The 15,928-nt window shown below is 45.5% G+C and overlaps 1 protein-coding gene across 3 annotated transcripts in view; it reads right to left on the reverse strand.

Annotated features, from left to right (window-relative positions):
* Nucleotides 1–6,993, reverse strand: part of ATP8B1 (ATPase phospholipid transporting 8B1) — a 111,532-nt gene extending 104,539 nt beyond the window's left edge. The window contains exon 1 of one of the 3 annotated variants that reach the window (XM_023647868.2): nt 6,413–6,993. The gene's annotated coding sequence lies outside the window, so the exon portion shown is untranslated. Of the gene's footprint in view, nt 1–5,161; nt 5,536–6,412 lie in introns of those variants that run through there. The other 2 variants (XM_070275741.1, XM_023647869.2) reach the window with 2 other exon arrangements.
* Nucleotides 6,994–15,928: the final 8,935 nt, after the last annotated feature.

The following is a 15,928-nucleotide window of genomic DNA, read 5'->3' on the forward strand; positions in this document are numbered from 1 at the left end:
TTTATTTTTAATCCAAGTCAATTCTGGAGGAAAGTTAAACATTTCCTCCTCCACCACATAATGTCATTCTTGGAACGCAGCTGTGGTTTGCAGAGGTCTCCAGATCATGGAGCTAGGTCTCCTAGCTTTTACACCCTCCCTGGCACAGAGCAGTGTCAGCCACACCGTGGGCCAGTTGGGTGATGGAAAGCCGAAGGACCTCCAGCTTTGTAAGAGTAGCTGCAAGTGAAAAGGAGAAGCATGTGGCTGCCCTTTACATGTCTTCAACGCGACCATCCTCCCCTCCGTAACCTGAGTTCTTACCTCCAAGCTATTTTGGAGGAAAGTGCAGTTTACTACATGTCCCTGCCCATCTTAACCACTTTCTATGAAAGATAAATCTCACAAAATAGAATAAGAGCTCAAAACTCCCATGAACAAACAGATTCGGATGTCCATGTTCATAGCAGCATTATTCACAACAGCCAAAGGTGACACAACCCAAGTGTCCATTGATGGATGAATGGATAAACAAAATGTGGCATGTACAGACAATGGAATATTATTTAGCTTTGAAAAGGAATGAGATTCTGATACAAGCTACAACTTGGATGAACCTTGAGGACATTAGGCCAAGTGAAATAAGCCAGTCACAAAAGGACGAATATTGTATTATTCCACTGACATGAGGTACCTTAGAACCACCAAAATCATAGAGACAAAGCAGAATAGAGGTTATCAGGGACTGTGAAGAGGGAGAGACGGGGAGTTACTGTTTAACGGGTACAGAGCTCCAGAACGGGTTGTTAAAAAATTTCTGGAGATGGATGATGGCGACAGTTGCAGGTTATCATGAATGTGCTTAATGCCACTGAAATCACACTTAAAAATGGCTAAATGGTAAATTTTATAAATATTTTACAGCAATTAAAACAAAACTCCCATGAAATAAGCTTCTGCACTAAAGTGAGATCATGAGAAACCTCCTTTTCTCACAAAGTCATTCTAGTACCAAAAACCAGGTACAGATTTTCACTTAATTCTCATAATCTCTGCAGTCTGATGAAGCCCACGCACTTAGTTTCCTTGTTTTATCAAAACTTCTGGAGGCTTATATAAGATTTTCTAGTGCCTAGCTTAAGGCCCCAAAATTTATTTCCAATATGGCAAGAGGACCAATATTTTCCAGCATGAAATATACAAAATCGGACCCATCTCCCCACATGAGTGAATATTTAAACCACCCAAGTCAAATGGTTATCTGGGGGTTTTTTTGGCTTTTTTTTTTTGAGGAAGATTAGCCCTGAGCTAACTGCTGCCAATCCTCCTCTTTTCGCTGAGGAAGACTGGCCCTGAGCTAACATCCATGCCCATCTTCCTCCACTTTATATATGTGGGACACCTACCACAGCATGGCGTGCCAAGCGGTACCATGTCTGCACACCAGATCTGAACCGGCGAATCCCAGGCCGCCAAAACGGAATGTGAGCACTTAACCACTGCGCCACCGGGCCGACCCCTGTTTTCTTATAGAGAATGTAAACACTTCTTCTGGATCAGATCTCAAAGAACGGTCTCAGTAGTTCACTGTGTCCCAAGAAGACAAAGCAAGGATTTGCGTACAAGTCACATCACACTTTTTAAATAATGCATCCAAACCATGGGAGCTTCCCCAAGCAAGAATGGATGGTCAGAGGCTGTATGAGGATAATGCTCGGAGCCTGAGGAGTTCCAATGAAGATACTCCACCTCAACTCGAGTAAAGGCTAGAAAAGTGATTCCAAACACTGCCTGCTCTAAATCAAACAAACCTCAATTCTAGTAGAACAAAAGCCACTCTGCAAAGAGACAAAGCCATAAATGACAGCCCTGTAAATAAAGACCAAAGCTACCAGCCAAAGGTCGTCTACACATGTACTCGATGCAGAAGTGCCAGGCTTCTTGGTCATGCTGTGGGGAGGCGGTCATCGCCACTCAAGGATTGCCCTGGAACAAGAGTGACCTCCGCCCCCCCCCCAACCCCCGCCCCAGGAGTCAGTGCCTTTTCCCCAGACTGAGAGCCAGCTTCCCACCACTGCCCCTGCACAGCTTCCAGGCCCAGCTCTCCCCTATTAAATGCAAATTCACTAGACATGGACACTGATAATGAACACAGAGCTTCAGAGCTGGAAGTGACCTAGGCCATCCTCCAGAGTCTAAGGCAACCATCTCCCCATGCAGAGAAGGAGAAATGTCCAGAGTGGGAAGAGAGAGAACGCGCCTGGTCTACTTTCTTACCAAAGAAGAAAAAGATCCCGCAACTCAGGCCCTCTGAGACCCTCACAGGCTTTCCATGAAGCAGGGAGGTAATCCCCAGCGTAGCGCTTAGAGGAGATGCTCAAGCCATTTTAAAAATGAATGAATGAATGGGATGGTACCAAGAGTCTCTCTCATTAGCGATGCTTCTCAGGCGCCACAACTAAGAAACCACGTGGAGAGCATTGATCCTCTAAAGAAGAGTCACTGTTCAGAAACACCTGACCTTTGAACAGGGAAGAGTAATTTTTTTTAAACAGGAGTATGAAGGCTGAGGGAGAGGAAAGACAGACAGGAAGTGGGGGTAAAGGAGACACAGCAGAGCTCGGTATGTCCCAAGGGCCCCCACTGCACAGGAGCAGGGAGCACCCAGATGAGAGCAGCCAGAGCCCCTCATGGCTGTGACTGAGTGGACATGTCCCTAGGTCACTGAGCACCCTGGTCCTCTGTGCCACCTCCACACACCCGGGCTCTAGGACTCAAGCCGTGGATTTAGAGGTTCAGAACCTCACCCCTACTCTAGGAGACTCTTTCTTGCCAGGGCCTGGAGCAAACAGGCACCAATGTTTGCTAAATAAATACTAACACATAGAGAGAGTCGGGTTTGCTCTGCAGTCTAGGAGAAAGGCAACTGCTAGATGAGCAATAAATATTTACAGCGCCGTATCAACACCACCACAACAGTAATATTAATGACTACTTTTTATTGAGCTCTGGGCTAAACCCTTTTAGCTAAATCCCCTCATTTGGAACTCCTCACACAACCTTGCAGGTAGCGTTATTATTATTATTCTGTTTTACAGATGAGGAAACAAGCAGGAAGGATTGAATAACTTGCCGTAGGTCATACAACTGGGAAGCGGTGATGGCTGGATTCTGAGCTGGGTCAAAGGATTCCCAAGCTCAGGCTACCAACCTCTATGTCATTGCTGCCTCTGGGCTCGGTGCTCACTGGGACCAGTTATCAAACGCAGTTCCCATTGTGCACGGTTTGGGCCACAATTTATGTAAAGGTGGAATGCATTTCGAAGTGCTAGGAAAAGTACTAACGTGTTCCTAAATGATCAGATGATAAAAATTCGTTTGTTTTCTAAGAATAAAAATGAGAAACACGACTGTTATAGATAGATAGATAGAGATACATGCATACACACATATATATGCTTCTAGACTCTTCTTCCATAATGCAAGGTCTTCAGTGACACTGGGCTGCAAAAGATCTTAGACTGAAGTATTATTTTTAGCTGAGCACAGGGATGGGAATTCAGGAGTAATTTGATTAATAGAATAAAGAAGGCTAAGCTATCTCCTTTTTGTGTTATTAAAACTCTTCTGGCAGCAAATTAATTTTTACTTATCTTAATAAGTAACAAAACACCTACAGGCATGAATACAATTAATCTCCTCGAATGATGCCAACAAACAGACCTGGAAATTCACAAGATACCTAAAGATATCACAAAGAAAAACTTCCCAGGAGACTAATCTAAAAGCAAAGAGAGAAGCAAATTCTAAAATTAAGTGCTTAAGAAAGTATAGGCTCTTCTCTGTAGAGCCAGGGACAAGAATGGACCCCATAAAACTTGTTCTAGTACCTAAAAAGCAAGTTCCTCTGCATTCACAAGACCATAGGTTTTTTTTTTTTTTTTTACAATGACTGGAACTACAAGGCAAAGGTAACCAATAGATTAAAATCTCTCCAGAGTAGGTTACAAGGATCACCTGGATTCCATGAATGTTGTTTATGAAAAACTAAAACGGCATTCAAACTAATAAGGCAATAAAATACCAAAAATACACCAAATACCTGGGCATCATACTAATTTTTTAAAAATCAGTTTAATAAAAAAAATAAGAAAATAACACATTCACTCACCTGTTCTCTCACTTAATTCTCTCAACATCTTTTTCCCCAGCAAATGAGTAAACTGAGGTTCAGAAAACTTAGAAATTCATCTAAGCTTATACAATTTAAAAAGGAAGTAAATATAATAAAAATAAGTTGTAAAAAGTAAGTACAATTTAAAGTCAGTAACAGAACTGAAATGTGTGGGAATCTACCCTTGCTTAGAAGCGAGAGAAAGAAGGAAGGAAAGAAGGAAAAAGGAGAGAAAGGAAGGCAGACAGACAGACAGGGATAGAAACATTCTACAGTTAGATCAGGTCAGCGCCATCAGTGCTCAGGTCCCAGAGACGGAAATCCAGGTGAAGCATGGAACCAGTGCTGAACCTGCCGTTTTGTTTAGTCATTTGCTTTAACAAATCATTATTTTAAAGCCTCGATCAAAAACAACAACAAAAATCCTCCTAGTTCCATCACTAATTATTTTTCTTAAAATAAAAACCAGATGGAAAGCTTGAAAGAGACCAGAGCTACTCCCACACAGATGGCACTCGTGTTCACTAGGATGAAGCCGCATTAGCCTTGCTTGCCTCTCAAAAACAGACACACAATCACTGAAAGTTACGCAGCACAGCCGGTAGGAAACGGCAAATTGAGAACGCAGTTAAGGTTTCTTACCTAAAATTAGAACAAGAAAGCCTCCACTACCTAATGAAAACTATTAAGAGAATTCAGAGGAGTAACTGCAGGCAGGCAGGCTTCTCCCCCAGAGAGTAATCAGCTAGGAACCATTCGTCATCTTTTGCACAGTATATGCATTTATAATGGGTTTGAATAAGGCCTTCAACAGCAGGCCCAGAATGAATGCCGTTTTAGGTCTAAGACAAAAGTACTCCTGAGACGAAGAAAATTATAACTTCTACTTCACGTTTTGCGTTGTTTCCTCTCTCTATATGCGCTTGTATTTACTATCACTGCAGACTTCATCATACATCATTTTTAGTTTTTGTTCCCCAAAACAGTTAACCTTTGTCCGGAACCTACTGTGTGCCCGGTGATCCTCAAGCACTTCGCCTGTGTTGTCTCACTCAATTCTCAAGGAGCGGAGGCAGAAATTTGAAGGCAATGCAACCAGGCAGATGGGACAGAATCTTTTCTCAGGCCAACAGGGCGGGCAGTTTCCGGGTGGGGAACTCGGCGGAGTCCGGAGCTACCCAAGGTCTCGGAGCCCTGCAGGCTCGGCGCGGACGGGCCGAAGGAGTCGGGTGGGGTGGACCAGGGCTCACTGGGCGGAAACGAGGCCCACGTTCCCCTTACTAGCGCGAGTCAACCACCCTCCCCCGTCCAGCATCCTCGTCCTCCCGCTACAGATGTCACGGATCTACATTCTGAGCCTCCCCGCCGCTGGGCGCACACTCGCTCGCAGAAGTTGGGCGGACGATTCAAGCTTTTCTTTCACTTGGGGAGAAGTGAGGACTTGGGGGGGGGGGGGTTAAAATATTCGCCATTCTCTGCAACACCCCTCCCCCAATAAGTTGCCCCTCCGGAAGTACACAGCGAGGTGACAGCGCTGGGCACCAAACTGGGAAGGGAAGGAGATGGCCTTTAGCAGTGCCAGGGGAGCTGGCGGATACGACCCTACAACCACTGGGTGAAAAAAGTCTCTCTCTTCCCCCTCACTTCTCAACAGGCAGTAAAGCGCACAGAAGACGTCTGGATGGTACCTGCTCCCGCAGCAGGCGCGGTGGAGGCGAGTTCACCCTCCATCCTTCCTGCAGGAGCGGCCAGGTACATTTGGCCTTAAGGTCTTTTTCGGACATGTTGACATCGGCTCCCAAAGGGAACCGCAGCAGAACCTGGTCACGGGAGACTTCCGGAGGGGCGGCAGACACTGCTGGGAAGCCAGCTGCACTTCCCAAGGACGCACAAGCCCTGCCGGGCTTGACCCTCGGAGCTTAACCCCGGACATATGCGCGGAAAGGAGGGAAGAACCCAAACACCTCCTGCGAGTTGCCTCTCGCCCTGGCAGGTGAAGACCCCATGGACCTCTCCACAGCGCTACCTGCCCGGTCAGCGGTACCTCCCCACCCCCGAGGCCACGAAGGCTCCTGGCACCCCCAACCAAATCCCACCCGTCCTGCGGGCTCAGGAGCCCAAGGACGCGGCCAGCTGCTGCCACAGCATCTCGCATCCCGGGAGTCCGCGCGCCCTAGTACAGCCAGGGGACTTGCGGGATCCTACGGGGTGGGGGGCGTGGAAGAGGTCCGGGGGCCCCGGCGCCGCGCACCTCCTTACCTGTCGCTCGCCGGGCCCCGGCTGGGGCATCCGCCGGGTGCGCGCCTCTCCGCACTCTCGCTGCGCACCTGGCCGCCGCCGCCAGCCCAGCCCCAGCCCTGGCCGCGGCTCTAGCGCTTCATGGCGCACGGGGGCTGGCCCGGGGCCCGGGGCAGCGTGTCCAGTTGGCGGCGGCTACTCTGCTCTCGCGGCTCGCCAATGGCTCCCCGCCTTCCCCCGCCCCGCGCCCGCGCGCCCTTCCTCTGCGGCTGCCCTTTTCTCTCCGCTCCCCGGGACCGGCCAAACTGGTTTCTCCGCTCCGGGGTGGTGCCTCCAGTCTCCCACCGGCAGCCACGACTGCTGCGCGCGGTAGAGCTGAAGGGAGAGGGCGGGCCCCGCCGTCCGCCCTCCCCTTGTCCCTCCCCTGGGGCGGAGAGGGGCTGGACAGCTAGCCCCAGGACGGGCAGACACAGTCCAGGTCGAACCCCGCGCCCCACGTGCGCCCCGGCGGCAGGTGGGCACGATGGCCGTGTTCCCCGCCCAGCGCCGCCCGCGACCCAGCAGCTGCGGCGCTCTCGGCTCCCCCGCGCTCCCGCCTCCTTGGGGGCCCCGCTCCCCACCCCGCCCCACCAGCCCCGCCTCACTTTCTCGCCGCCCTCGGCCGGCCTGGCCACCGCCCGGGGGTCGGTGACCGCGCCAGCCTGGAAAGCTGGCGGGGCCGCGTCTCGCTTGGGACCTGAGCTCCCTCAGTAAGGGGAGCAGTACCCTCTCGATGCCAAGTCACGTTCCGGGACGGGTCACCGAATGCGCGTCGCCGGTCGCCGCGCGGAGGATGGGGAAAGAGACGACGCCGAAAGACCTCGAGAAACTTCCTGTAATTGCAGCAAGCAGGCTTTCTGCTGAGACCAAACTCCCCCAGCTTTACGGGTTTGGGGTCAAAAGGAGCCAAAGTGCGGCGTGTGAATGGAGCGGTATACTTGGACATTCTGGACTCGTGTGCCTGATTATTGGCTGTTTTTTGGGCATGTGAATCGCGCCTCCGTGGCAATATATACGTTACACTCATTACGCCCATAACTCTCCTTTCTGCATGATTTTACTGCTCACCTACTATGGACAAGTCGCTGGGATGGAAAGTCAAAGATGAATCAGAGTTTGCTTAAAATGTAGTAGGGGTGGGGCCGCCGGTGGCGCAGCGGTTAAGCTCGCACGTTCTGCTTTAGCCGCTAGGCGATCGTCAGTTCGGATCCTGGGTGCGGATATGACACCGCTTGGCACGCCGTGCTGTGGTAGGTGTCCCACATATAAAGTAGAGGAAGATGGGCACGGACCTTAGCTGAGGGCCACTCTTCCTCAGCGAAAAGAGGATTGACAGCAGATGTTAGCTCAGGGCTAATCTTCCTCAAAAACAAACAAAAAAAATGTAGCAGGGGAGATAAGACTCATAGACAAATATCTAGTTACCTGCAGATCAGAGAGGTTGTTGGCCTGAGAGTTCAGACTCAACTGGGGGCCTAAGGGAGACTTCATTGAGGAGGCCACACTTGAGGTGGGACTCAAAGATTCACACATTCAGGGATCAGAGTTGCATGGACAGGGTATTCAGAGAGTGGTCCACTGCTTTGATCTTCAGGTATATGAAAGATTCAGCTGGATGTTGTTAAACCCAAGACTGCCCTGGGTTTCTTATTCATTAGTGACACTTGATCTTTGACTAGGTGGTGCCGGTCAGTCATGTAATCTCTCTGGGCCTCAGTTTCCTCAAGTATAAAATGAGATTGGACCAGATGATCTCAATTGGTTCCTTCCAGCAGTTAGTTTCTGAACCCAACAACAGAACAAAGAGGCCAGAAAACACAGGGCCTGTTTAGTGACAATGTGGTAAACCACTTGGCTGGTACTGCAGTGGTAATACGCAAAGCTAATGAGTGAGTTAGGGCCTGGAAAACATTGCCCAGAAGAGAGGCTACAGCTGCATTTAACACCCCTGTGTAGACACTGAAGATTTCAAGCTAGGCTGCTTCGCTAACAGATGACAGTGGGTGGGGGGGTAGGGAGGAGGTGTGGACAAAAGGGCATAATGGCTATTGTTTCTAAGACTCATTCAACAAATATTTGAGTGCCTACCATGCACTAGGCACTGTTCTGGTTGCTTGGGCATATCAGTGGACCAGTCAGGCAAGTTGTATCTTAAAAGGTGACAAATGCTTTAGAAAACTAAAACAAGACTGTGGGGATGTTGAGGGGAGGGATTGGAGGGGTGGTGAAGGAGCCTTCTAGGGTGCTGTGAAAGTTCTCCATCTTGATCTGGGTGGTGGTTATATGAGTGTATACATATGTAAGAGTTCATCAACCCGTGCACTTAAGATTTGTACACTAAAAAATAATAAAAATAAAGCAAGGTTAAGAAATTAGAAATAGGGGAATGAGTTGCAATTTTCAATAATGCAGTCAGGGTAGGCTTCAAGAGGAGTTGCACTTGAAAAAGACTTGCAAGAAGTTGAAGGAGTTTCATCCAAGGTGAGAGAAATTCTTGGAAAACTCATTTTACCTGTAACCCACCAGAAAAGGGCGTGGTCAAACCTTGTGCTAGTGAGTTTCCCAAACATAGGCCTTCCACACCTTCCTGCTCTACACCCTCCTGGTGGTTGGGAAGGAGACTCAAAGCATGTCAGCTGATGTTGTTGATAAAGGAAGTGGCTCACCCTGGAAGCCTGACCCTTGTCCTCTCTGAGAGAACCGCGCCAAATTTCAGGGAGCCTTGTCAGGTCAGTCCTGGAAAGTGTCTCATGCATGGCGCGAGGATGGATTTTGAATGTGTCTTATAGGGGTCACTTGAGCGATGGTTTCTTTGTCTTGGTAGCAGCCCTACACCCCCCAGCCTCAGCCATTCTTTCCCAGCATACCCAGATAGAATCGAACAAGTGCTCTGGTTTTATTTAGAAGCCACTCCTATTCAGTAACCAACATCTTTACCTTGTCAGCTGCTGGAGGAAATAATTAAATTTAACAGCAACAGCCATTTCCAAAAGAGGATGGGAATGCTTTTCAGCTTTTATAGTTCGTAATTTCCTTCAACTATTCTTTTTCTTTACCTTTCTTTTCTTTTCTCCCCCCTTCTTTTGGCAACACTCCTGTGCATGTCCATGATGTGGGTAAGAAAAGCTGAGAAGGTTGCCAAAAGAACTAGCTCAATTTTACTGAAAATTCCTTTCCTATAATTTTTTTTCTGTGAGATAAGAGCTGAGAGATTAAAGATAAGTTTAAAGGGAGGTGATACTGCCTGTATTCAGTTCTTTGTTAAACTCGGTGGTCATTTAAGCTAAAGCATTTAATGCCAATGGAAAGGTATTCATGCCCCACTGGGTGTTACTGTAACCCTGTGCTTGGCCGTCAAGATTAACTCAGTTGGAAGGCAAATTCTTCACAGCCATTGTCTAGAGCAGCTCCAGAATTTTCAACATGATAAGAAGTTACCACTTAGGTGAGACTGTCTTTGCAATAAGTGAAATTAGAAGCTTCGAGTAGTCTGCCCCGCTTTCTTTTAAATGGTATTTAAAACAACAGATACAGATGATGTTGTCCGTTGTCTCTGGCACAAATAATTTTCCAAATTCCTTCTGACTTACTATGCTTTCCACCTCATTTACCACTTAGTGACTTCTTTTTTCTGGCCGTTTTAAATAAAAAATTGGATTCCAAGAGAAACATTAAACATCAGGTAGCTGTGTCTCAGTTATTTTAACCTTATCCCTACTTAACATGCAAGAGATGTTAGAGAAGGTATTATTCCTGGGCATGTTATTAAAATTCACTTCTCTTTCTTTCATATTCATGAGTATGTAAATATATAGGATTAGTCTACGGTTTTTCTTTTCTACAAAGAGGAGATTTTAATAACCTACTATCTATATGGAAATGTAATGAATATTAAATTGAACTGGTGTTGATAATATAATCCCAGATAAACTTAATTCATATAGTTAATTTAGATGTCGAATCAACAGTTTTCCAGAATATCTTGTGATCATTGTTAGTATACGTAGCCATGTTTTCACGTAATTGTAAGAAGTGTGTATGTATTACCTTATGCTTTGTTTTCATCATTTACCATTGTGTCATGAAAACATGGTTACCTTTCCATCTTCATCCCTCATCCCTCATCCTCCACAGCCTAAGCGCCTCCCCCTATTCCAAGCTTCTGATTCACTGAATTCTGAATTGCCCTTGATATGCACTGTGTTTGAAATGTCCTCCTCGTCTGCTGATCTCCAGCTCCAAAGTGACTTTCTCTGGGAAAACCTTGCCCTAGTCTCCCCGAGACAGTAGTACCCAAAGCGTTTTGCACCTAACTTCTAGGGAAGCATTTGTTCCATTGTATTTTAACTGTTTGCCTGTCTCATTCCCCACTGCACTGTGAGCCCTCTGAGACCCAAGACTGGCTCTTCTTCTTTTGGGTCTCTGTTGGCTTAGGACATTGCTCTAGCCCCCTAAGTGCCTATTAATTCTTGTAGAATGAATGAATGGTCTGCATAGTCATCTTCTCAATAGTTGTGCAGTATTTTCTTCTGCTGATGACTTAATCATTTGCTCTTGTTGAATACTTATGCGTTTACCAGATTGACTTCCAGAAATACCTGATCAGCCGCAACCCACATTATTTGAAGGGCTTCAAAACATCTTATTTCTCTCTGGTTCCTATTATTTTGTGGGTTGTGATTTGGCCTTCTTTACTTCATTCTAGAAACAGTGTGCCTCTGGTACAAAAAAAAAGTTTTTGTTTTTTTAGAACTAGGACATGCACAAACCTTTGTTGCTGTCACTGGAGCGATAGAAAGAACGGCATTCAAATCCTTGCATAAATTTATAGCAGCCTATGCTGAGTATGAGCTCTGCCATTTTTATTTCCCTAAACTACCAGCCAGAGAGGAAGAATTCATGAGACACTGGCAACAGTGCTCATCTCTATGGAGGGAGATGGAGCTTTCACATTTATCTTTGGACAATTGAAATTATTTTACTATGTTTCTGTATAATTTTTTAATTTAATTTCTTATTTTGGTCAAAATAAATATTTGGTAATAAATATTTGTAATTTAAAAACTGCAGTGGTACTGCAAAGTTTCTAATGAAGGCAACAATCCCCCACCCTACCACTTCTCCTGCTCACATGCTGTCCCCCAGAGACAGTCATTTTGACTTTTAGTTGGTTCTTGTATTTATTTTCATATTACTAATAACATGCTTATATTGCCATTTGTTGATGTTCTCCTGTCTTATTCATTGTCTGTTGACCTCCTGTTATGGGTGAGGAAGATTTCACTCTTCTGGATCCCACTCCCAGCACACCTACACACACACGCTCTCACTTTCCTCTATTTCCCCATCATGATTAGATTGCCATCACAGTAAAATCATATTCAGTGGGTATATTATTATGACTATGGAAATATTATTCTCAGCTAAGCCATTGGTATACTATGAGTCCACTTCCTTTCTCATAAGGTTTTTGGTTTTGTCTTGAGTTAATAATTGCCTTTTTTCCCCATTTACTTTTCCCCCTGTGTTCCTACTGTTAATTCCATCCTCACATTTTTCCATAACCATAAAGCTCTTCTCATGGTAGTCAAACACATAATTTATCAGTTTACCTTTTTTTCCATCTTGAGACAGTCCTTGCCGTAGTCTTCTGTCCCCTTGTTCCAGTGTGGATAGATTGAGGTCATGCTGGACTTCCCTTCACCATCATCCAGAGAATTCCTTTTACCTCTCTCCTTCATATTTTCTTTTTTGTTGTACTTGCTAATTCTGGTGGAGCACATCTGAAAAAGGAAACAGGAGAGAGAGATTTTGAGGCTTACTGTGTCAGTTAAGATGCCTTCGACAGTGAATAATAGTGTGCTGGAATACAAATGGGTTTATTATTGTTACCATCATCATCATCATCTCACCTCTGACTCTCTGGAGGTAGAGAATTCAAGGTTCAGTTAGTGGCTCAGGGATGTCATCAGGACCCAGGCACTTTTCTGCTTCTCTGCTTTCATCATGATGATAGTGACGTCCCCTTTCAGGTCACAGGTGGCTGTGGCAGCTTGGCTAATTTTCATTTGCCAGAAACTGGTCATATGGCCCATTCTAGATTGATGGAAGGCTGGGAGAATGAGTATAAGGCATTTTTAGCATCTATTGTGAGAACCGGTCTCTGACAATAGGGACGAAGGCGTTGGGGGAATAGCTGTTGAACATGCAACCCACTAGGTCTGTACATCTTTCATGTCTGGAAATGTCTTTATTCTACTTCCATAGTTTAGCTGAGTATAGAATTCTAGGTTGCAAAGCCTTTTTTCTTAGAATTTTGAAGGCATTGTTTTGTTAGTTTCCAGATCCCAGTGCTTCTCTTCAGATGCTTGATGTTATTCTTACTCCCAGTCCTTTGCATGGGACCAGGCTACTGCTTTTTGGAAGGTTTTTCTCTGGTTCTAAACTTTTACTGGAATGTGTCTTAGTGTGGGCATGTATTTCTTTTACAAATTAAAAAGTAATAAAATTTTTTAGAATGCGTTTTTTTTTTAGGAAGATTAGCCCTGAGCTAACATTCCCTGCCAATCCTCCTCTTTTAGCTGAGGAAGACGCCCTGAGCTAACATCCGTGCCCATCTTCCTCTACTTTATATGTGGGATGCCTACCACACCATGGCTTGACAAGGCAGTGCATAGGTCCACACCCAGGATCCGAACCAGGGAACTGCAGGCTGCCAAAGCTGAATGTGCAAACTTAACCACTGTGCCACCAGGCTGGCCCCAAGAATGTCTATATGTTTTTAAACAACAACAGCAAAATTTGTATTTGGTTTGTTTTCTCAGTTCCATTTGTTTTTGTCCAATTGTGATTGGCCTGAGGTAACCTTAATGACAATGAAATATCTTTTCTAGGCTGTTCCCTTTGAGGTCCTTTGTGTTCTCTGGAATCCCACATTTAGCTTCTTACTACTCCACTGCGTCGCTCCATCCTGTCCACTTTGCCTTTTCTTCACATGCAAAACTACCCTAAAACCAGTGCTTACCTTTTACAACTAGAGTAGCTAATCTAATAAATTAATTCACAAAGAGGTGTCAATATTTAAAATACTTTCATGAGCTTTCCTTACACCAAACATATAGGCCTCCACAGTCTTCAATGTTTTTATCCCAAATGAATGAGTAAAAGGTGGGAATTTCACAATAATAAATAATGATTAAGAAGTCCATATTGGGTCAGCACTGGTGGCCTAGTGGTTAAGTTCAGCACACTCTGCTTTGGCAGCCTGGGTTTGGTCCCTGGGTGTGCACCTAACTCAGTCCCTCAGTGGCCATGCTGTGGCTGTGGCTCACATACAAAAAAGACAAAAAGGAAGACTGGCAGTAGATGTTATCTCAGGGTGAATCTTCCTCAGCAAAAAAAAAAAAAAAAGTCCATATTTTTCTATTCTTCAAATCATATTTCCTAATCAACTTCTAACCTCTTTTTTTCCTTTTTCTTTTTCTTTTTTTTTTTTTTTTTACATTTAGATCCCTGATCCATTTGGAATTTATGCCTTATGTATGGTATAAAGTCTAATTTTATTAGTCTAATTTTATTTTTTCAAATGGCTAACCAGACATCCCAGCATCTTTTATTTAAAAGCCCACATTTCGGGGCTGGCCTGGTGGCACAGTGGTTAAGTGCACAAGTTCTCAGTGGCCTGGGGTTCGCCAGTTCAGATCCCAGGTTCGAACATGGCACTGCTTGACAGAAAGCCGTGCTGTGGTAGGCATCCCACGTATAAAGTAGAGGAAGATGGGCATGGATGTTAGGTCAGGGCCAGTCTTCCTCAGCAAAAAGAGGAGGATTGGCAGTAGTTAGCTCAGGGCTAAGCTTCCTCAAAAATAAATAAATAAATAAAAATAAAAGCCCACATTTGCTTCAGTGATTTAAGATGACCCTTTCACCGTATACCAATCAGACAGTGGCACCTGTTTCTGTCCCACTGGTCTCTTTGCCTCTGCCTGCACCATACTACAGTGTGTTAATTAGAAAAGCTTTCTAGTTTTATTTAATAGCTGTTGGAGCTGGTCCTCTCTCATAGCTTTTTTTCCCCAGCCTTATTTAGATTTAATTGACATATGACATTGTGTAAGTTTAAGGTGTACAATGTGATGGTTTGGTACATGTCTATATAGTGAAGGTTATATGTGTATATTATATATATGTATATTATAAGGTTAGTTAACACCTCCTTCCCCTCTTTTTCTTACAAAGTAGAGTTGTGGATCAAGAAAGGGTCGAAACATGTTACATGCCTTTCTGCAAAGATACTACAAATGGGACTAATACAAAACACATGCTCTTGTCCTTACTGCACAGTTGCCAGGACATAAGTGTTGTACCTGTAAGCTTTATCTGCGCTATGACGCCTCTGATTCGTCCTGTAGCCTTAGAACACCCACGGGACTAGGAGTTACCCGGAATTGCTTCTGGAAAGGCGCTTTGGTGGTGCTGTCACCTGATTAGTACAGGACGAATGCTTTTTTTTGGCAGTGTTCCCTTTCGTGCTTCCCTTTGGAAGAGGATTCGACTAGTACTGTGGAATTGGAATCTAAGGGGACAGAAAAGTCATCTATCTCGTGTTTCCCTGCCCTGGCCCTCACCTGCTAGCACAGAGCTCCACAGATTCCTTGAATAAGTTAGGCAGTCCCCGGAGGTCCGCTCGTGAGTACTCACAGATGCGCCTCGCTAGGCGCCAGGAGCAGCCTCCACGTCTTTCCTGCTGCCCCCACTGGCTCTAAATGTGCTGCATCTGCCAAGAGCCACTGTCTTCTACCAGGTGCTGCCATCCCCAGTTCCCTGGGGTTTCAAAGCAAAGAAAGCTGCCCCTGGGCCTGTGGGAGAAGGAGAAATGTAATTACAGAGGAAAGGGCCCCCCTCCCTCCTTCCTGTTATTCTCTCAGGAGGATCTAGAGCGGTGACGGGCTGACCCCACTATCATATGGCATTTTTAGAACCCAAGAACAACCCATAAGGACAGGGATGGAGCTCACTGATAAAACCAACACTACCCTCAGGACAGCTTTCTCCTCTAGATTGTTAGGGATTTGATATTCCACAAGCTCTTTGCTCCAGTCTCTCTCTTTCCCAAGGATGAAGACATTCCCAAGACGTTTCTCACTTTCTCATGCATTGAGAATTCCAGATGACTCTCCTTCTCCGTCCGCTAATGGAAATAAATGCCAGTATTTAAAACACAAGCCAAAAAATTTTGGCTTTTTAGGGTATGCTTCATTTGAAAGCAATTTTTAAATCTGTGTGTATTAAAATCTAAACAATCTATGAAACCTGACTATGGGTCACCTGATCAAGAATTATTCAAATTCCACCTTGTGAGTCATAGGTTACAGTGCTTCCTTGAGTCCAAGCACTTAAGTCCTGGACAAGCATATGTCCTATGACTCACTTAAAATAATTTAATTTCTCAAAAATGTTGACAACTAGGGGCCAGCCCCGTGGCATAGTGGTTAGGTT

The sequence above is a fragment of the Equus caballus genome, chromosome 8 (genome assembly GCF_041296265.1).
Source record: "Equus caballus isolate H_3958 breed thoroughbred chromosome 8, TB-T2T, whole genome shotgun sequence".
Classification (NCBI taxonomy): Eukaryota; Metazoa; Chordata; class Mammalia; order Perissodactyla; family Equidae; genus Equus; species Equus caballus.